The 22996-nt window shown below is 43.7% G+C and overlaps 1 protein-coding gene across 2 annotated transcripts in view; it reads right to left on the reverse strand.

The window, feature by feature from the left end:
• The window catches only part of ADAM17 (ADAM metallopeptidase domain 17), a 2408764-nt gene that overhangs the window by 743474 nt on the left and 1642294 nt on the right, over positions 1 to 22996 (reverse strand). The gene's annotated exons all lie outside the window — the stretch shown is intronic.

Consider the following 22996-nt stretch of genomic DNA (forward strand, 5'->3'; position numbering starts at 1 on the left):
CTCTTATCAGAGATGCTGGGTGAGCAAATTGGTGTAACTAGGGAAATTATTTTTTTGAGCTATGATACACAATCAGAATTGCCTTGACATAGTAAGGTCTTGCTGAATCTAATTATGTTGTCTAAAAGCAATTGCTAGAAAATGGAAATCTAAGTCTAAACTCACTGTACTAGAAGTACTGAATTAAAGTGTAGGAGCAAACTGCATATGAAAAATGGGAATTATGGGAACAATACACACAGGGTGGAATGAGGTTTTAAAGAAGACAGGATTTAAATGATGTATGTAATATTTGACTGACAATGACTGGGTAGATTGTAAGTGATGTTTAATGTTTGCAACTAGAATGATGTCAATACAGTTTGTGATGTAAAATGCATGCGACTAGGATCATATCAATATGGTTTATTTTCATTTATATAAATGTATGACTGCCTACGTCATACGTGATAATTTAATAAAGATGTTTATTATTTAAAAAAATCTGTTGTAATATTTGTAATATTTAAACAATTTGGAAGAGACAGAGAAAGATGGAGGGATAAGGGAACCAGATGAAGGGAAAGGGGAAACAAATTGTCAAATGGAACCTGGCTTACCCTAAAAAGAAGGTTTCAGGGAGGTATGGGTTTTTGGAAACTTAGCAGGAGGCATACATCTAGAACCCTTTTCCCACTTAGGCAGAGGGTGAAATTGCCACTTATAACATACGAGGTGGGAACAACTTTTCTGCCAAATGCTACTATGCTGCATTTTTTCGTTTAGTTTGAGACCATTTTTTTATACACCATGTATATACATATTCCGGCCCTTGCTGAAGCAGTTTTGTATCAGTGGATGAGTGGATAACAGTGCCCAGCTTGAATCAGCAGATTAAGTCAACCACATTTCTAGGATATTGACTTGGATGTCTACACAATAAGTATCAAACAGGAGACAGCCCACAATGGATTTACATGGGCACTCCACTAGTTACAATTTTACATTCAGGGAGGGAACTAGAACATTCACAACATGGGGTCTGTTGGACAGCCAATTTGTAATGCAGTGGATAATGTAGGGGTTTATATTAAGCTTATCTAATTTTTCAATCCTGCCTGCATGGGGGATTAATGTCAAAAGCCTTGGCCAGGTCAAGATAGGCAGTGTGCACAGAATGACCACTGTCCGCAGTCCTTGTAACTTTTCTAAAAAGCTTACTAGGTTCAGGAGGCAGGACCTGCCTTTCACAAAACCAGAGTGATTGACATCTAGATCAGTTAGGTTACCTATGTCTGCATAAATGAGTTCTGCTATGACACATTCCATGACTTTGCATACAAGGCTGGTAAGGATGGATGATGGCTCTGCAATTACCCAGGTCTGTAGAAGGGGGCATCCTTGTGTAGGGGAGTCATAGCAGCTGCTCTCCAGGTGTTAAGAACAAAATCTGCAGACAGGCTGTGGTTGAACAGTTTAAGTAAAAGCTTAGACAGTGCATACTTGGCACGAGATAAGAATGCAGCATGGTATATTGTCTGGTCCCCATGAAAGTATTATTTTTAGCCTTTGATAAATATTCTACAATTTGTTCAAATGTGTCTATTACTCAGTCTCCTGAGAGTATAAAGCTGTTGGAGACTATAAGCAAAAGTGATTACAATGCAGTGAAAACTATTTTTTAATGCATGGAATTTCAAATGTGATATGTGATACTATCAGGCAATAGTTCACAGTACGCAAGCAGAGTCTCTAAATTCCAAATTTCCTGAGACTGTGAAGTTAATAGACACTACAAGCAGAGGTGCTGTTAATGCACTGAAAGACAAATTTTCCAAGGCATGGAAATACCCGATGTGTTAAAATCAGGTAATGGTCCATAACACAAAATGAAAGTATGCAGCTCAAAACTTTTTTTTTTCAGAATAATGGGCAATTCGGTATGCTGCCTAGTCCTCTAACTACTCACAATATAATGGTCAAGTAAACAGGGTTACAGAGACGGTCAGAAACCTCGATATCACACAATGTTAAATATTGGTGTGTTGATGCAAACCTAGCTTTATCAGTACACAGAAACATAAAATTAGAGAGTACAGGACTAAAACTGATTTGATTGCTGTTGTGTTGTGGATTACAGCAGATTCCTACATATACATTGTTTTAACACCTAACAATCAAATTAATGTACGAGAGACTTAAAGCAACTGCCGTGCAGGAGTCCTGTCTTTGTTAATGGGAAGAAAGAGTGAGAAGGCAGTAGGGTTTCAGTGAGAAACATGATGATATTACTATGATGCAATGTGAAACGCCAGAGCCATTTCTTGCTGCTAATGTGAACAGGAAAATGCTGAAGAGAAACAGGAAACAGCTATTCAAAAAAGTGCACCTTATAACTGTTGAACACAAAGACTGTATTCATGATTCCTTTAGCTACAGGGAGGTATTTAGAAAACTGCCAGGAATCCTATCAAAAGAGGTGCTACAAAGACTGGGAAGGGCAGTGGTGTTCATAAGAACAGAAAACATCTGCAGGAACTGTTAACTTGTCACCAAATGAAGATCTTAGTACATCAGTAACAGTGCAGAAGACAGAATCCTCTTAAGTATTCAAGTTATGAAACTTCACTCAGAAAGCCTGATGGATAGTCAAATGGTTCAAGAACTGAGAATTAAAAATCCAAACAGTAAGGACTTACTTCTTTCCTTTTCTACACTCAAAAAGGGGGGGGGGCTCATTTGATAGAATGTTGATTTGACTGAATCCCAAACATTCAAATCAGTTTGACTGAAAACTCATTTGACAGAAAAGCTTTGCCACAAGTATACCGTAATTTTTTTTTGGGGGGGGGTGGGGGTAACCTGCTCCCTCCACACCTCACCTATTTATACACACTAACTCTGTAGTCACACAACCACAAAGAAATAAAAACGTACACAAGATGGTTAGAATATCAAAACTAACTTCGGTTGACAGAGCTTTTAAGGAAGATCTGGAGAAGTTTAGAGTGATGCTTTTTCAGAGAGGCTACCAAAAAAAGTTAGTCAATGAGTGTGTTGGGGATATTTCCTACAACAGAAACTACACACACTCCTTATTTTCCTTATTTTTACACAAAGTACAGTTGTATAAAATCTTACCATAATGGTACATGTCCTTCTCTTCACTGCTGCTACAGTATTCATTACACAAGGGGCAGCCCGACATCTAACCAGTATACCACAGCCTTTAGGTTGCTTTAAGGTATGCTGTACGTCACATGTATGCTCCTTGCATAGCGTAGCGCATACAGGTGACGTCTGGCCATACCATCCTCAGAAACTACAGTTGTGTACACTTACCATAAATGTAGATGTTCGAGTGTATTCATTGTTGCAGTCATTACATTAGGGTAATCTGCTGGCAGGCTGCCCTCAGTTGGCCTGAATTCCAAAGTCTTGGGTCCTGCGTCGGTTCTAGTCTCCTCTTCCATGACATCAGGGGTATAAAACAAGCAGCCAAAGCCATTTTCTTTAGTTTTTCTTGCTCCGGATGTCAGGTGCCCCCAAAAAGGTAGCAAAAAAAATATATATATATAACTATATATATATATATATATATATATATATATACATATACATAATGTATATAAACTATGTATACATGCAACGATAGAAACTTTACCATCTACAAGCAAATAAACCACATAGGTTGTAAAAAATAGTGAAGGAAAGATAAACTCCAGAATGAAAGGGGGATGGAGGACGGGTACCCTGGTCTGCAACAGTGAATACACTCGAACATCTACATTATGGTAAGTGTACACAACTGTACTATGTTCTTCGTGTTTCACTGTTGCAGTCATTACATTTGGGTAGAATCCCAAAGCTATGGATGGGAGGCTGGAGCTAAACAGCATTAGGGGCGGCTATAAGACCCTGCAGAACTGCAGTGACAAAGCCTGCCCTGGACTTAGAGTAGAGAGGCAAATGATAATGCTTTGTAAATGTGTGAACAGATCTCCAAGTAGCAGCCTCTAGAATGTTTTTGGATGGTACTCCTCTGAGAAAGGCTACTGAAGTAGCTGCAGCTCTGGTGGAATGAGACCGAATGCCCTTGGGCACAGGTTTGCCATGGTGTAAGTAGCAGAAACGAATGCAGTGGCTTATCCACTTTGAAATACTCTGCTTTGAAATAGCCTTTCCTTCTGATCCTGCAGCATATGTCACTACTAATTGCTCAGTTTTTCTTAGAGCTTTAGTCCTGCTCAACTAGAATCTTAGCTGTCTGTGTACATCCAAGGAATGCAGAATTCTCTCCCCTTTGTTCTGCAGATTTGGATAAAAGGTTGGCAGATGAATAGTTTGGTTAAGAGCCACACTGGAAATAACCTTAGGCATAAATGAAGGATTGGTCCTCAGAGACACTCTGTCTGGGTAAAATATGATAAAAGGCTCCACAGCCATGACGGCCTGTAGCTCTGAGACTCTTCTTGCTGAAATAATTGCTAGGAGCAGAGCGGTTTTCTATGATAAGGACTTTAGATCTGCAGTAGCAGCTGGTTCAAATGGAGGCAGGTTGAGCTTTTCCAACACATAATTGAGGTCCCATGCAGGTATTGGTGATGATCTGGGAGGCCTTAAATTTTTGACTCCTGTAAGATATTGCTTTAGTAAAGGATGAGAAGAGATTGGTGGCTCTGTATTGTAATGAGCCGAAATGGCAGAGGCATGGATTTTTATTGATGAGAAAGATAGGCCTTTGTCAAGCATCTCAGTCAAGTATTGTAATATCTGAGGACTATTTGGTTTTGTTGCATCAGTTCCTTGTGCTGGATTCCAAGCACAGAATTTCTTCCATTTATCAGCATAAGATTTTCTAGTACTAGGCCTTCTAGCTTCCAAAATGACATTCATCACAGCTTTACTGAGAGGTGTTGTTTGCATAACTACATGATCAGCCATGCTGCCAGTTTCAGTGTTTGGAGATATTGTGCAGGATCTGATTGTTTTGCTGGGACAGTAATTGAGGTCTTTGAGGTAAGGTCCAAGCTGGGTATTGAGACAGGTTTCCTTAGGACTGGGTACCAGTATTGGCAGGGCCAGTCCGGGGCAATTAGTATCATCTTTGGTTTCTCTTGTCTGACTTTTAGTAGGACCTTGGGAAGAAGAGGTAGAGGAGGAAAGGCGTAAACTGAAGGATAGGGCATCCACTTTCCATGTTTGTCTGTGGTAAGTCCTTGTGCAGAATTTTTCAACTGATAATTTTGAGGAGAGGCAAATAGATCTATGTCCGGGCCCCCTCATTTCTTTGTTATCATGCTGAAGATTTGTGGATCTAGTTTCCACTCATGAGGGTCCTTAAGGTTTCTGCTTAAATCGTCTGACAGAGTATTTTGTATTCCTGGCAGGAATTGAGCTTGAAGATGTACTTGGTAAGTCAAAGCTGTGTCCCACAGTGTCATGGCTAGTCTGAAAAAAAGTATGAGTGCATGACCCCTGTTTGTTTATATACCACATAACCGTGGTGTTATCCGTCTTTATCAGTAGTTGTCCTGGGGGAAGTAAGTCCTTGAAGGCTGTCAGGGCATTTTGAACAGCTAACATCTCTTTTTGGTTGATATGCAGATGCATTTGTTTTGGGGTCCATATGCCCTGAATGCATCTTCTCGCTAGGTGGGCCCCCCCATGCATAATCTGATGCGTCTGTTATTAAGGTTTGGCTGGCAGGGTGTAGAGTGAAGGCCTGTCCCATGTTTTGGTGACATGCTTTTTCCCACCATAGAAACTCCTGCTGTAGGCAGGGAATGAGAGGAATCATTGTTTCCAGACTGTGACAATGTTGACTCCATAAACTTTTTAGGTACCATTGAAGTTTCCTCATATGCAGTCTTGCATATGGAATCAGTAGGATGCCATGACCCCCAAAGCCTGCAGAGTTTGTCTTGCAGATAACTGGGTTTTTGTTGCCATCAGTTTGAAGTAAGTAGTCAATTGCCTTTGTTTGTCTGGCGTGAGGAAAGCCATCTGTGCAGTTGTATTCAAGCTTGAACCTAGGAATGTTATCTTTTGAGAGGGTACCAGTTGTGATTTCTTTTCTTTTCGTTTATTGTGTACCCTAGGCATGTTAGAAGCCTTTTCACAAATGCCAGGTGCTGAAGAAGAATGTCCTTGCTCTCTGCTTGAATGAGAGAGTCATCCAAGTAAGGATATATTTGTATACTTCTTTGTCTGCAAAAAGCAATTACTGGTGCCAGGCACTTTGTAAAGCCCTGGGCACAGTAGATAAGCCAAAGGGCAGTGCAGAGAATTGGTAATGCATTAAGCCAGCCTTGAAACGGAGGTATCTTCTGCATGATTTCCTTATTGGGACATGCAGGTATGCTTCTTTTAGGTCTAATGTCACCAGCCAAGCATTCTTGCCCAGCATGGGCAGAAGCTGTTGCAAAGTTAGCATTTTGAATTTTGGAATGTCCAGGAATGTGTTCAAAATTATATGGCTAAAGGCCTGTGCTGAGGAAGAAGAAGGAAATCCCTGAGCCTCTCTTTTGATTCTGAGAAATCTTGACTCTCCCAGTGAAAATGCTCCCTCAAAGTATGCAAGGTTTCTCAGGAGGTGATGCAGATGGGATAGATTACTTTGAATCAGAATCCTCATAGGGAGGAATAGATAATTCTTGATCAGAAGAGGAATCTGAAGAAATAGAAACCTGATCTGAAGATTCATAATCAGTGTCTTGCCTAGGCCTCTTATCAGGAGGGGGTTGGGACCCCCTGATCAAGGTAATTAGGTCTTCAGCCATTTTGATCATCTGTTTTTTAGGCATAGCAACCTGTGCACGCGGCTCATGCATCAGTTTTTTAGCTTTAGAAGTTGCTTTTGTCTTTGGTTTTGCAGCTGTCGTCAGTTTTATATAAAAATGTTGAGGTCTGAATACACCCTCAAAAGCCGGTGTTTACTCAGCGGCTATGGACCCATCCAAGGGAGAGACATCCGTGGGTACAATACTTTGAGTATCTCGCAGCATGCCTGACTCCACATGGGTCTCGGTAGAGGCCTGCGACTCGAACGTAGCGGGTATCAGGGGCTGCAAAAGCGCCTCACTGAGTACCGGCAAACCGGCGACTGGCTTAGGACAAGCTTCGTCGGTTTTGGACCTCGACGGTCTGTCTCTGTCCTTTTCTTTGCGTTTTTTGTGTACTCCGGTAGTCAGATTGCTATCCGATGACATTTCTGGGTAGTTAAATCTGTTTCCAAAATATTTTGAGGCAAAAATATGCCGACACTTAATAGTGCGTTGGTTAAATCTAGCACAAAACCGACAGCCAGGCACGTTGTGATCAGGGCCTAGGCATGGAATACAGTATAAATGGAAATCCTTATGAGGTATTTGCTTCCCACAAGTAATACAATTATTAACTTTTTCTGACATTGGAATGGAGCAAGAAAAAGGTTTCCCCAATGTGGTACTTAGCTTTAGTGAAGACTTCGGTTCTGAAACTTGAACTCGAAAATTTCAGGAGTCTGCCGACTGACACTTGCAAACTGCTTCTGCTTCGGGCACAGCGTGGCAAGAAAACAAAAGAAAATGGCGTTGGCTGCTTGTTTTATACCCCTGATGACCTGACGTCATGGAAGAGGAGACAGCAACCAACGCAGGACCTAAGACTTTGGAATTCAGACCGACTGAGGGCAACCTGTCAGCAGATTACCCAAATGTAATGAATGCAACAGTGAAACACTAAGAACATCTGACAGTCTTGGTAGGAACACCAGTCCAAGGAAAAGAACGGTAATCAGTACATCCAGAAGAGAAAAAGACCAAGGGGTGGAGGGAGTGAATACTGCAAGAGTGAAGAGAACGACATCTACCTTTATGGTAGGATTTTACACAACTGTACTATGGCCTTCCATTTCATTGTTGAAGTATTCATTACACTGGGAAGAGTGCCAAAGCTCAGGAAGAAAAGAGGGTGGAGGATGGACCAGCACAGCCCTCTAGGAAGCCTTGAAGGATGGCCCTAGCAAAACCAGCTCTAGCTCTGAAAATTTCATCCAACTCGTAGTCCTTAGTAAATGTATGCAGAGAGGTCCAGGTAGCTGCCTCAAGAATAGAGTTAGTATCCAAACCCTTGAAAAAGTCACCAAAAGAAAGCCACAGCTCTGACAGAATTAGCTTTAACAGAATAAGTAAGGCTCTTACCATGAAAGGAATAACAAAAAGAAACAGCTTTAGAGATCAGAGAAGAAACAGTCTGCTTGGACACCTCTAATGTTAAGGAGCTGGAATAAAAACTCACAAAGAGCTGATCAGATTTTCTAATACTCTTAGTTTTAACCAAATAAAATCTTGAGTTGTCTAGGCACATAAAACATGTGCAGCACCTTCTCACTGGCAGATTTTGGAAAAAGGAAAAAAGTGGACAGATGAATAGACTGATTAAGAGACAAAGTACAGTTGTGTGCACTTACCATAAATGTAGATGTTAGAGTGCCTTCACTGTTGCAGTCATGACTGTAGGGTTCTCCCCTGCCGGCAGGCAGTCCTCGGTCGGCCAGAATCCCAAAGTCTGGGTCCGGCGTCGGCTGTTCAGCCATGTTCCCTGACATCAGAGCGCCAGGAGTACAAAGCTGACAGCCGACGCCATATTCTCCAGTTTTTCTTGCCCCAGATGTCAGGTGCTCCAGAATGAGTAAGATCCCATACCCTTTGCAAACACACCTCAAAAGAAGGGTGAAGAAGGGAACCACACAAAAGAAATAATAAGAGGGGACAGGAGGGAGGGAAACCCAGACTGCAACAGTGAAGACACTCGAACATCTACATTTATGGTAAGTGTACACAACTGTACTATGTTCATCGTGTTTTACTGTTGCAGTCATGACTGTAGGGTTGAATCCCAAAGCAGAATAAAAGGGAGGTGGTCATAAAGAAGAGGGGGCGGCTAAAAGGCCCTGCAAGACAGCAGAAGCAAAGCCTACCCTAGACTTAGAGTAAAGAGGTAGATTGTAGTGCTTGGAAAAAGTATGCACTGAACTCCAAGTTGCAGCTTCCAAAATGTCTTTGGTAGGAACTCCCCTGAGGCAGGCAGCTGAAGTGGCAGCAGCTCTGGTAGAGTGAGTCCTTACACTCCCTGTGATTTGCTTTCCATGATGTGAATAACAAAATCTGATTCCATGAGCAATCCATTTAGAAATGGTCTGTTTTGAAATAACTTTACCTTGGGAACTTGAAGCATAAGAAACAAACAATTGCTCTGATTTCCTGATGTCCTTGGTTCTGTCCAGGTAAAAACGTAGTTGTCTGTGTACATCCAAAGAATGCAAGATCCTTTCCCCCTTATTTTGAGGACTGGGGAAAAAAGTTGGCAAGTGAATAGTTTGATTTAAAGCCACTTTGGAAACCACCTTAGGCATGAAAGAAGGATTAGTCCTTAAAGACACCCTGTCCTGATGAAAAATGATATAAGGTTCCACAGCCATGAGAGCTTGCAACTCCGAAACTCTCCTGGCAGAGGTCAGAGCTAACAGAATGGCTGTCTTCCAAGATAAAAACTTGATGTCAGAAGTGGCAGCAGGCTCAAAAGGAGGTAAGGTGAGTTTTTCCAAAACATAGTTGAGATCCCAAGCAGGAATGGGAGGAGATCTAGGGGGCCTTAAGTTCTTAGCTCCTCTGAGAAACCGTCTCATGAGCTGATGGGAAAAGATAGGAGGGTCTGTATTATAATGAGCAGAAATAGCAGAAGCATAGATCTTTATGGAAGAGAAAGAGAGACCCTTATGTAAGAGGTCTGTCAGGTAAAGTAAAATCAGAGGAATGTTAGGAATAAGAGGATCTGAATCCTGAACCTGCATCCAGGAGCAAAATCTTTTCCATTTTCCTGCATAAGATTTTCTAGTGCTAGGACGTCTGGCTTCTAAAATGACATCCATAACCTGCTTGGGTAGGAGAGAATGAATCAAAGACCCTGGATTAACCAGGCCGCCAGGCTGAGAGTTTTGACATGGGAGTGCAGAACCTGACCCTGGTGCTGGGACAGAAGGTTCGGAGTCTGTGGTAATACCCAAGGGGGCTCCAGACAAAGGTTTTTCAGAGTTGGGTACCAAAATTGTCAAGGCCAATTTGGGGCCGGCAAAATTATCATCTTGTCCCTGTCCTGTCTGATCTTTAATAACACCCGTGGAAGAAGAGGTAGAGGCAGGAAGGCATACCCCGAGAGGTTTCTCCAACTGAATGATAGTGCATCCACTTTCCAAGCTAGTTTGTGGAAAGTCCTGGTGCAAAAAATCTGTAGTTGATGATTGAGATGGGATGCAAAGAGGTCTATGTGAGGACATCCCCAGACTGCTGTAATCATCCTGAATATTTCGGTGCCCAGCATCCATTCGTGTGGATCCGACAGGTTTCTGCTCAGACTGTCTGCCAGGAAGTTTTGCTTCCCTGGTAGAAACTGAGCTTGAAGGTCCAGTTTGCAAGCTAGAGCTGTGTTCCATAGATTCATGGCTAGTCTGCAAAGGGGTTAGGAATGAGATCCCCCTTGCTTGTTTATGTACCACATAACTGTGGTGTTGTCTGTCCGTATTAGTAGCTGTCCTGGTTGTAGAAGATTCCTGAAAGCCAATAGAGCGTTCTGTATGGCTAACATTTCCTTTAAATTGATATGCAGGAGCTTCTGATCCTTTGTCCAAAGGCCCTGCAAACAGCTGCCCTGAAAATGGGCTCCCCATGCATAATCTGAAGCGTCCGTGGTTAGTATCGGAGTGGCTGGAGGCAGACTGAAGGGTTTTCCTATGTTTAGAGTACATACCTTGGACCACCAAAGGAATTCCTTTTGGAGACAAGGCAGGACGGTGATCTGTATGTCTAAACTGTGGCAATGCTGAGACCATACACTTTTTAGGTACCACTGAATTTTCCTCATATGTAGTCTTGCATATGGTACGAGAAGGATGCAGGAGGCCATGTAACCCAAAGCCTGCAGGAATTTCCTTGCAGAAAGCTGAGTTAAAGTTGCCATGGTTTTGAAAGTTGGTTTTGAAAGTTGAAGCCAGCTGTAATTGTTTTTCGGATGTCAGAAAAGCCATCTGGGTTGTGGTGTTTAGAAGAGCACCCAGAAAAGTTATCTGTTGTGACGGTGTCAAATTTGACTTTTTTATGTTTACAGAGAATCCCAGGAACTTGTAAAGGTTCTGAACAAATTCTAGATGCTGTAGTAATACATCCTTGCTGTCTGCCTGAATTAGACAATCGTACAGATAAGGGTAAATTTGAATTCCCTTGAGTCTGCAATAAGCTACTACTGGAGCCAGGCATTTGGTGAAGACCCTGGGCGCAGTAGACAATCCAAAGGGCAGTGCAGAGAATTAATAGTGTCTCGATCTGGCCCTGAACCTGAGGTATTTTCTGCATTCCTGCCTGATGGGAATGTGTAAATATGCCTCCTTTAAATCCAAAGTTACCATCCATGCATTTTTGGTCAGCATTGGAAGTAGCTGCTGTAGAGTAAGCATCTTGAATTTTGGTATCTCGAGAAAAGTGTTCAAGACTGACAGATCCAGAATGGGTCTCCATGAATTTTGCTTTCTGGGGACTAGAAAGAGCCTTGAGTAAAAAACTTGTCCCATCTCTGAAAGTGGAACCAGTTCTATGGCTTTCATAGCCAAGAGAGCCTCCAGCTGGTTTAAGGCCTCTAACCCTTGATGTTTTGGAAGATCCGGCCATCCGCTTGGTCTTGGTAGGGTATGAAAATGGAATTTGTAACCTCTTGAAACCACATCCAGAACCCACTTGTCTTGGGTTATATGTCCAATTTAGGTGAAAAAGAGAAAGTTTTCCTCCGAGTGGGGCTTCCAGGCAAGAAGTTCCTGCAGCCCAACAGAGGGGGGTCATTGAGCCTGTTTTCTATGAGCTTGCGACCTGTCCTCTCCTCCCCTAGGGGTGGAAGCAGTCCAATGTCTTGGTCTATAAGAGGCTTGCGTTTGAGGCCTTCCTCGGGAGCATCTGTATCTACCCCTCTGAGGCCTGTCTGAATTGGGAAAGGACCAATTTTTTGTAGGCCAATTCCTACTAAATCTGGGTGGCTGTACTTGTAAGAAATCTTTAACCATTTGCATGGATTTTGCCTTGTCCTCCATCTTCTTTATCACCTCTTCAGCCTTAGGTCCAAACAAAACATTATGCTCGACAGGAGCATCCAATAACTTAGCTTTTACTTGATCTGGCAAGTTTTGTTCCTTTAACCAAGCATGCCTTCTAATGACTGTACCAGAGGTAGCAGCCCTACAAGAAGCCTCCAAAGCATCAAATCCACAGTGCAAACCATGCTTCCCAACTTGTTCAGTGGCATGCATTAAGTCATGTAATTCCTTATCATCTGCACAGGCAGAAATGGAAGCTAGCTTTTGTTTGAAAACAGACAGAAGAAATTGCTGGTATTTCAGCATATGAAATTGACAGTTTAAAGCCCTAATAGATAAAGTAGCAGAAGTGTACACTTTTTTGCCCCATCTTTCTAAAGATCTGGAATCCTTCTCAGTGGGAATGGGGTTTTTAGCAGTAGCGGCCTTAACCCCCTTAGGACCCTGAGAAATGGTTTCAGGATCAGCAGTAGGATTCTTGTACAAAAACTGGTGGGAATCAGGAACCCTATAATATATGTCTGGCTTAGCAGGAGCTGGAGGAAAACAGTCCGGAGTTAAGTTAGCCTCTGAAAAAGCATCATCCACAATATCCAAAATAGGAGGGATAGCCAGGGGTCTATGTTGGGGAAGAAGAAGAAAATCCCCAAGTCTTTTCTTAGATTCTGAGTACTCCTGTCCTTCCCAGTGAAAATGTTCCCTCATTTCATGTAAAGTTTCCCCAAAAGAGAAATCCTCAGGGGGAGAAGCTGAAGGAATGGATTCCTCAGCATCAGAATCCTCATAAGGAGGGAAAGAATATTCCTGGTCAGAAGAAGAAGAAACTGAAGAAACAGAAGCCTGATCAGAGGAGTCATAATACACTTCCTGCCTTGGCCTTTTATCTGGAGGGGGATGTGAACCCCTAATCATAGTAAGTCCTCCGCCATCTTAAGTAACTGCTTCTGAGACTTGGGTGCCGGATCAGAAGAGGCCTGAGCTGTAGTCTTTGATTTGGAAGGAGTCTTTGCCTTTGTCTTTGGCTTTGCCTTTATTAGAAGCTGAGTAGGCCTGAAAACCCCTTCGGAAGCCGGTACCTGCACAGCAGCTCCAGACCCATCCAAAGGAGCATTGTCCGAAGGTCCTGCAACAGAAATATTCAAAGGCCTAGTTGGCTCCTCGTGGGAGTCCGTTTCGGCCATCGGTTCCGAAATGGCCGACGACAGGGGCTGCAAAAGCGCCTCACTGACGACGGCCGAACCTGAAGCTGGCTCTGCTTGTACAATATCGTCCGATTTGGACCTCGGAGGCCTGTCTTTATCCTTGCGTCGTTTGTGGACTCCGGTAGCCAGAACCGAATCCGACGACATTTTGTAATTAAAGCGCCTACCGAAGTAGTGAAATGCAAAATCGTACCTTCATTTAATCGTACGTTGATTGAATCTAACAGAAAACCGACAACTAGCAACGTCGTGGTCAGGGCCTAAGCAAGGAATACAGTAAGAATGAAAATCCTTATGAGGTATTTGCTTCCCACAAGAAATACAATTATTAACTTTTTCTGACATCGGACTGGAGCAAGAAAAAAGTTTCCCCAACGGGGTACTTAGCTTTGAGTAGGAGAAGAAAGTCTTCAGACTGAAGTACGTTTAGCAAAAATTGTCAGGAGTCAGCCGACCGGCAAATGCGAACTGCTATCACCGCACGGCAAGAAAGACTGGAGAACATGGCGTCGGCTGTCAGCTTTGTACTCCTGTGTTTATCCTACTGTTCATAGTTTCGTACTAGGCTAACTGCCCTTGCGAGCCATTTTAAGCCTAGCCAATTATCCCTTGTGAGATTCAAACCCTGCACCTTGTGTTTGTAAGGCAAACACCCTAACCATTAGGCCACCCTCCCAACCCCTGGCGCTCTGATGTCAGGGAGCATGGCTGAACAGCCGATGCCGGACCCAGACTTTGGGATTCTGGCCGACCGAAGACTGCCTGTCGGCAGGGGAGAACCCTACAGTCATGACTGCAACAGTGAAACACGATGAACATCTCATTCACCACCTTGGGAATAAAAGGATTAGTACGCAAGGACACCCTGTCATTATGAAACACCAAAAAAGGAGGACAAGCCATAAGGGCTTGAAGCTGAGACACCAGTCTGGCAGAAGTAAGGGCTAACAAAAGCATAATCTTCCAAGAGCAATACTGCAAGGAAGCTGAAGCTGCAGGCTCAAAAAGAGCCACAGTCAATTTATCCAAAACAAAATTAGATCCCAGGGAGGAGGAACAGGTTTCTTGGCAGGTCTAATATGAAGGATGCCTTTAAGAAATAATTTAGCTTCAAATCTAGAAGCTAGAGGAGGAGATAAAAAGTAGACAAGCAGAGATAGCAGATAAGTGGGCCTTAACAGAAGAATAAGCCCAACCAGCATTGAGCAATTCACACAGATAATAGAGAGCCAAAGGAACATCCACCAAAAGTGGATCCAGGTTACAAGAAACGCATCAAATTAAAAACCTCCTCCATTTTCATAACTAGGATTGCCTAGTACTGGGTTTCCTGGCCTCCTGCAGGACTGTAAGCACATCCTCAGAAAAAAGGTGCCTATGTGGAATCAAAATCCTATCATCCACAGTCTCAGTTGAAGAGTGGAAAAGTGGGGATGGATGAGAGATCTTGTCTTGTGTGAGTAAGTCCACCATGTGAGGTAACTTGTGATGATTGCCCTTGGTTAAATGCAGAAGAGGAGGCAACCAATGCTGTCTCAGCCAAAAGGGAGTCACCAACAAGACTTTGGGAGCATCCAGTTTAATTCCGAACAGGAATTTTGGAATGTGGAGAAGGGGAGGGAAAGCATAAAAGAACATCCCTTCCAAGAAAAGTTAAGGTGTCCACCTTACAAACCAGAGGACCTGGGACTCTGGCACAAAAAAGAGGAAGTTGTCTATTCAGAGGGGAGGAAAAAAGATCTATCTGAAAAGTACCTCACTGGTGGACAATGTCCAGAAATACATCCCTGTGAAGCATCCATTCATGGGATTGAGTTAAGGACCTGCTCAGAGTGTCTGCCACAATATTCTGACCTGAGGGAATGTAAACTGCTTGAAGAGTCACTTGATACTGCATAGGAAGATCACACACCAGGAGTGACAATAAGATCTTGTCCCCCACTCCATTTGTTTACATACCATATAACTGTGGTATTTTCGGTAAACACCTTGTGAGGTCCTGGGGAGAACAGTGGATGAAAAGTCTGAAGAGCCACCAGAAGAGCTCTTCTCTCTGACACCGATTTGCTCTTTCTGTTGAAGAGGCGACCAAACACCCTGCACCTTTAGGAAGCCAAATCCTGTTCCCAATCCCACATATGAAGCGTCCGTGAACAGCTCCTGAGAGGGAAGAGGGGGATTAAAAGGGAGTCCTGAATTTAGAGAGAATGCTGAATCCACCAGTAAAGTTCCTTCTTGAGACAAGGCAGAAGAGGAAAGTACAGTTTTGTACTTACCATAAATGTAGATGTCCGAGTGTTCACATTGCTGCAGTCATTACACTTGAGTTATCCTGCCGTCAGGCAGTCCCGTAGTCGGCCATAGTTCCAAAGTCTTGGTCCAGCGTCAGTTGCTGTCGCTTCTTCCCTGACGTCAGTGTGCCAGGGGTATAAAAGATGCATCCAACGCCATTTTCTTCAGTTTTTCTTGCCCCAGATGTCAGGTGTCCCCAAGTAGGTAGGCAATACAAAATGCTAATAAAACATATATATAGAATAAAAAACAGTATCTTCAGATACAAGCAAATACACCGCAAAGGTTGTATAGGATAGACAAGTATAGATAAGCCCAGCTGGGACAGAGGGGATGGAGGGAGGGTAACCTGGAATGCAGCAGTGTGAACACTCGAACATATACATTTATGGTAGGTACAAAACTGTACTATGTTCATCGTGTTACACTGCTGCAGTCATTACACTTGGGTAGAATCCCAAAGCTAAGGTTGGGTGGCTGGTCTATAAAGAATTAGGATTGGCTATGAGGCCCTGCAGAACTGCACTGGCAAATCCTGCTCTGGATTTAGAGTAAAGAGGCAAGTGGTAATGCTTGGTGAAGGTGTGCACTGAACTCCAAGTTGCCGCCTCCAAAATTTCCTTGGTTGATACTCCTCTGAGAAAGGCTGTAGAAGTGGCGGTTGCTCTGGTAGAATGTGGCCTAATGTTATTAGGGACTGATTTTCCATGCTGTGTGTAGCAGTAACAAATACAGTGTCCTATCCATTTGGAGATAGTTTGCTTTGAGATGGCCTTGCCCTGTGATCCTGCAGCATATGCCACAAACAGTTGCTCAGTTTTCCTGAAAGCTTTTGTTTTGTCCAAGTAGAAGCGCAGCTGCCTGCGCATGTCCAAAGAGTGCAGAAGTTTCTCCCCTTTATTCTAGGGGTTTGGATAAAAAGTTGGCAAATGGATGGTTTGGTTAAGAGCCACACTAGATACCACCTTAGGCATGAAGGTAGGGTTTGTCCTTAAAGAGACCCTGTCCTGATGAAAAATTATAAAAGGTTCCACAGCCATTAATGCCTGTAGCTCTGAGACTCTTTGTGCTGAAGTTACTGCCAGGAGCAGAGCTGTTTTCCATGATAAAAAATTTAGTTTGGCTGTATTGGCTGGCTCAAAAGGTGGCAGGGTCAGTTTTTCCAAAACAAAATTGAGGTCCCAAGTTGGTGCTCTCTGGGGCGGTCTTATGTTTTTAGCCCCTCTGAGGTACTGCTTTAGCAAAGGATGAGAGTATAAAGGAGGATCCGTGTTGTAATGTGCTGAAATGGCAGAGGCGTGGATCTTAACTGATGAGAAGGATAGGCCTTTGTCCAGCATCTCAGTTAAGTATTGTAAAATCTGAGGAATGTTTGTGACAAGAGGGTCAAGTCTTTGAGCCTGGTTCCAGGCGCAGAATCTCTTCAATTTTTCTGAGTAAGATTTCCTGGTGCTAGGCCTCCTGGCCTTCAAAATGACATCCATAACAGCTTTAGAGAGAGGTGTTGCCTGTCTGACTAATGGATCTACCATGCAGCCAGGTTTAGTGTTTTGAGCTGACCGTGCAGGATCAGAAGGTGTGAAATTTGAGGCAAAATCCATGGTGGGCCTTGAGCTAAGATCTTTAAGATTGGATACCAGTGCTGGCGTGGCCAGTCTGGAGCAATCAGGATCATCTGTGGTTTTTCTTGTCTGGCTTTTAGGAGTACCTTTGAAAGGAGAGGCAGTGGTGGGAAGGCATAAACTTTTAGGTTTTTCCAGCTGAACTAGAGAGCATCCACTTTCCATGCTTGTGTGTGGTAAGTCCTTGTGCAGAATTTTTGTAGTTGGCAATTCAGTGGGGAGGCAAAAAGATCTATGTCCGGGCATCCCCATTTTTGCGTTACCATGCTGAAGACTTGTGGATTCAATTTCCATTCGTGAGGGTCCATGATATTTCTGCTTAGAGCGTCTGCCAGAGTATTTTTCCTTCCTGGCAGGAATTGTGCTTGCAGATGAACTTGATAGGTTAGAGCTATGTTCCACAAGGTCATGGCTTGCCTGCATAGGGGATAAGAATGAGTGCCCCCTTGCCTGTTTATGTACCACATTACTGTGGTGTTGTCTGTCCTTAATAATAATTGTCCTGGATGCAGAAGGTCCTTGAAAGCTGTTAGGGCATTTTGAACAGCCAACATCTCTTTTTGATTGATGTGAAGATGCATTTGGTCTGTGGTCCACTTGCCCTGAATACATTCTCCTGCCATGTGTGCTTCCCAGGCGTAATCCGAAGCATCTGTTGTTAGAGTCTGCCTGGCTGTGGGTAGAGTGAAAGGCTGACCCTTGTTCATAGGTAGGTACTAGGCTATCGGCCCAAGGACCTACGTAAGCCTAGCCAACAAGGTTCCCTGGCTTACGCCACCCAAGAAAGTTATTTTCCTGTGTCACTGTCGAGCAGAGACACAGAAGTGATCCCCGGGGTGTATTTCCTATTTCCCATCCACTCATCAAGATTTTTCTTGAAGAGTGCTAATGAAGAACTTTGCCTGACATAGATGGGTAGCCTGTTCCAGAGTATGGGAAGTCTCTGGGATAGGAATCTATCCCTCTAGTATGTCCTGTTTATTGTGGTGACAAGGTTTAGGTCCCTAGAGTGTGTAGCTCGGAGGGATTGGGATTTCTTTAGGTGTAGCATGTCCAACAGCTCTGGGTTTGACATAGGTTTATATGTTAGGCAGAGATCACCTCTGACTAGGCGATATGTTATGGAGTAAAGCTGGAGTTTTTTGAGGCGGTCAGTGTAGGGCATTTGTTTGAGTCCAGTAATCCTCTTTGTGAGGTACTTCTGTGGCCTTTCCAGCTGCTGCAGATGTCTTGTGAGGTACATTCCAAAAGGGGCGTTGTACTCTATAGTGGGTCTAATGAATGTCGAGTAGAGGGGAACAATGACCTCTTTTTTCCTGGATGAGAACCCTTTTATGATGAGGTGTGCCACGTAGAAGGACTTCCTGACTACTGTGGCGATGTGACTATCAAAGGAGAGACTACTGTCCACCTGGGTCCCAAGGTCGCTTATCAAGCATTCGGTGTTAAGTAGATTGCTGCCTATGTGGTAGTTCATGGGTACAGAGTTTTTACCAAAGGGGATGACACTGCACTTTTTGGCATTGAGCTTGAGGCCATGGCTCTGACACCAGGCATCTGTTTCAGAGAGGCCCTTCTGTAGGATGCTCACATCATTTGGGGACTGGACTATGGCTCCTAGTTTGCAGTCATCTGTGAACTTCGTTAGCCAGAGGCCTTCTGTGTTAGCCTGTACTTCAGAGAAGTAGATACCAAACAGGAGCGGTCCCAGGACGGAACCCTGTGGTACTCCACTTGTCACTGGTTTGAGGTCAGATTTGGAGTCTGCAATTTTTACAGTGTGGGTTCTGTCAATGAGCCAGTTGGCAACCCATCTTGTGACGTAGGGATTTATGCCTAGTTTATTGAGTTTAGCTATAATTCCAGAATGGGGGATGGTGTCGAAAGCCTTGGCGAGGTCAAGAAAGGCTGTGTGAACCACCTTACCCTCATCTACGGCTTTGGTGACTGCCTCAAAGAAGTCGATCAGGTACAGGAGGCATGATCTGCCTTTCACAAACCCGAACTGGGTGGGATCCAGAGTTTGGAGGTTACCAATGTCTTTGTTTATGAGTTCCACGATGATACGTTCCATGGCTTTGCAGACCAGGCTTGTCAGGCTAATAGGTCCATAGTTCCTGGGATCAGTGGTGGTTCCCCCTTTGTGGAGTGGGATAACTGTCGCTGTGCGCCATTCAGTGGGCACAAAGCCTGATGCGAGGCCATTATTGAACATGGTGCTTAAGTGGGGAGCCAGTTCATTCTGAAGTTCGTGTAAAATGCAGCCTGGGATGTTGTCCGGTCCCATGGATGCTGTGTTTTTGGCTTTAGAGAGTGAAGCTTTCACCTGCGTAGTTGTGATTACAGGGACTCTGCATTCTTCCTGTATAGATATGGGCCATTTGGGGGGGGGGGGTAAAGTTAGCACTGAACCTATCTGCCAGGATGTTGGCAATATCAGTTGGTTCTGTAATTTTCATGCCTTTGTGCTGTAACTCAGAGCAGATCTGGGTGTTGCCATTGAGATTCTTGACATAGCTATAGAATGCTTTGTGGTTGTCCTTGGAATTAGTGGCGATTTTATTTTCGTAGCTATGGAGGATCTTATAAGGGATCTCAGCTTCTTACTGAGGCTGACCAGGGAGCTCCTCCACTCATGGGATTTTACTCTCTTTTGCAACAGTTTCTTTCTTCTGTTGTACAGTTTGTTTACGGCAGGGGACCACCAGATTGGCTTCCTTTTTTTGGAGGATAGCATCTTGGTTGTGTGTGGGATAGCACGATCCATGCACTCATGTAAGTGCTTATAGAGTGCATTTGTATAGGATTCAGCAGTTGTAACTGTATTGTCCATCTGCATGGGTGTCATGAAGTTCACTACTTCTGTCTTAAGAAGCATGAAATTGGCTTTGGAGAATTTTTTTACTGTGGTTTCCTTAATGGGGGGCGGGGGTGGGATGTGGATATCAAGGGTGATTAGCTTATGGTCGGATCGGACCAACGAGGAGTTGACTTCAGGTGTAGAACACCGGTCACTCATGTTGGTAATAACTAGGTCTAGGATACTGTTGCCCCTGGTGGGGGTGTGGATAAGTTGATCTAGGGCATTGGAGTTTATGAATTCCAGAAAGCGTTGCGCTAAGGAGTTGGTACATGAGTAGTTTTCCCAGTTAATGGTGGGATAGTTGAAGTTGCCCATTATTAGGGTGTTTGGTTGAACCCTAATATTTTCCAGTACATCAAGAAAAGAGGAGTGGGAATCCTGGGGCATGGTGGAGGATCTGTAGCAAGCTACAATTTGGATTGCAGTTTTGCCAAGAGTTAGTTGCACTTGGATAACCTCGGATGCAATATGCTGAGCAACTAGCCTGGAGGTGTGGATATGCTTAATGAATATGGACACACCCCCACCTTTGGTGTTTCGGTCCAGGTTACATGGCCGAAAAGTGTGGTATGAGTTATAGCCTGGTAGTGCAAGGGTGCAGATATCAATGTTCTCCATTTTAAGGAGTGCCTCGAGTGAGTGCATTTTGAAATTTAGACTTCTAGCATTGAGTAGCATTACCCTCAGTTTTTGCTTGCTTGTTCCTGTTATGCTGGTAAATTTGTTACTTGAACCCTGCCTAAAAAAGGCACTATAGGAGCAGCAAGAGGTGACATGCCTGTGCCCACCATCGAAACTCCTGTTGTAGGCAGGGAATTATTGGAATTACTGCTTCTAAACTGTGAGAGTGTTGAGTCCAAACACTTTTTAGGTACCACTGTAATTTCCTCATATGCAGTCTGGCATAAGGAATTAGTAGTATGCAGGATGCCATGAATCCCAGGGCCTGCAGAATTTTTCTTGCAGGGAGATGGGACTTCTTTGCCAGTAATTGAAAGTATTGAGTTAGTTGTCCTTGTTTGTCTGGCGTGAGGTAAGCCATCTGGGCCGTTGTATTTAAGCTGGCACCCAGGAATATTATCTACTGTGAGGGCACTAGTTTTGACTTCTTTTCGTTTACTGTGTACCCTAGAGAAATTAGCAACCTTTTTACAAACACCAGATGCTGTAGAAGAATGTCTTTTGTCTCTTCTTGAATGAGGCAGTCGTCCAGGTATGGATATAATTGAATTCCTTTTTGTCTGCAAAATGCAATTACTGGTGCCAGGCACTTTGTAAAGACCCTGGGCGCAGTAGATAAGCCAAAGGGCAGTGCAGAGAATTGGTAGTGCATTGTGCCAGCTTTGAATCTGAGGTATCTTCTGCAATTTTGTCTGATAGGGACATGCAGGTATGCCTCTGAGGTCCAGAGTAACAAGCCAAGCCTTCTTGCCCAGCATGGGAAGAAGCTGCTGTAGTGTCAATATTTTGAATTTCGGAACATCCAGGTAAGTATTTAGAGTTGAAAGGTCAAGAATGGGTCTCCAGGCTTTGTCCTTTCTGGGGACCAGGAAGAGACTTGAGTAAAATCCTTGTTCTTGCTGTGGTACTTTTTGAATAGCTCTCATGTCCATGAGGGCTGAAATTTGATTTTGAGCCTCTGCCCATTGATTTTGTGGCAGGTTTGGCATTCCTTTTAGCCTTGGTAAAGTGTGAAAGTGGAACCTGTAACCTTGAGAGACAATATTCAGAACCCATTTGTCTTGGGTGATTGTTTGCCAATTTTGAGAGAAAAGTGCTAGTTTTTCCCCTAAGGGGGCTGCCAAAAGGGAAGTGCTTGGCGTACGAAGGGGGAAGTCATTGGGACTGTTTCCTGTAAGGTTGAGACTTGTTCTCACCTCCTTTTGGAGTTGAGGTGCCCCACTGTCATTGTCTGTTAGAGCCTTGGGGTTGAGATCTGCCTCTTGGGTGTCTGTATCTGCCTCTCTGTGGCCTGTCTGACACTGGAAAAGACCAATTCTTTGTAGGCCAATTTCTGCTAAATCGAGGTGGCTGTACCTGTAAGAAATCTTTGACTGTTTGCATAGATTTAGCTTTATCCTCCATTTTCTTTAACACCTCTTCTGCCTTTAACACCAAACAAGGTATCATGCTGTAAAGGAGCATCCAATAATTTTGCCTTAACATGATCAGGTAAACTCTGTCTTCTAAAAAAGCATGTCTTCATATCACAGAACCTGTAACTGCGGCTCTACAAAAGGCCTCTAAAGAATCAAAACCACATTGCAGAATATGTTTTCCCACTTGTTCAACTGCATGCAATAAATCCTGTATTTCCTTATAGTCAGGAGCTTCTGAACTTGCAAGCATTTTCTGTTTTAACTGAGCCATTAAATATTGTTGGTACTTAAGCATGTGAAACTGGCAATTTAAAGCCCTTACTGCTAAAGTTGCAGAAGTGTAAATTTTCTTCCCCCATGTATCCAATGTTCTGGAACCTCTGTCAGAGGGGACTGGATTTTTTGCAATGGAAGCCTCAACCCCTTTGGGACCCTGGGAAATAGTTTCTGGATCAGCAGAAGGGTTTTTATAAAGAAACTTGTGAGAGTCAGGGACTCTAATACCTATCTGGCTTGGCTAGTGCAGGGGGTAAAGAATCAGGAGATAAACTGGATTCAGAGAACACATCATCCACAATATCTAACACAGGCATGATAGCTAGGGGCCTGTGCTGGGGCAATAAGAGGAAGTCCCTGGGCCTTTTCTTGGATTCTGAATACTCCTGACTTTCCCAATGGAAATGCTCCCTCATAGTATGTAAGGTTTCCCCAAAAGAATAATCCTCAGGAGGAGAGGCTGAAGGGATGGATTCTTCAGCATCAGAGTCCTCATAGGGGGAGAGAGAGTATCCCTGGTCTGAAGAGGAATCAGAGGAAATGGA

The sequence above is a fragment of the Protopterus annectens genome, chromosome 1.part1, assembly GCF_019279795.1.
Source record: "Protopterus annectens isolate FY-2018-M chromosome 1.part1, PAN1.0, whole genome shotgun sequence".
Lineage (NCBI taxonomy): Eukaryota > Metazoa > Chordata > Ceratodontiformes > Protopteridae > Protopterus > Protopterus annectens.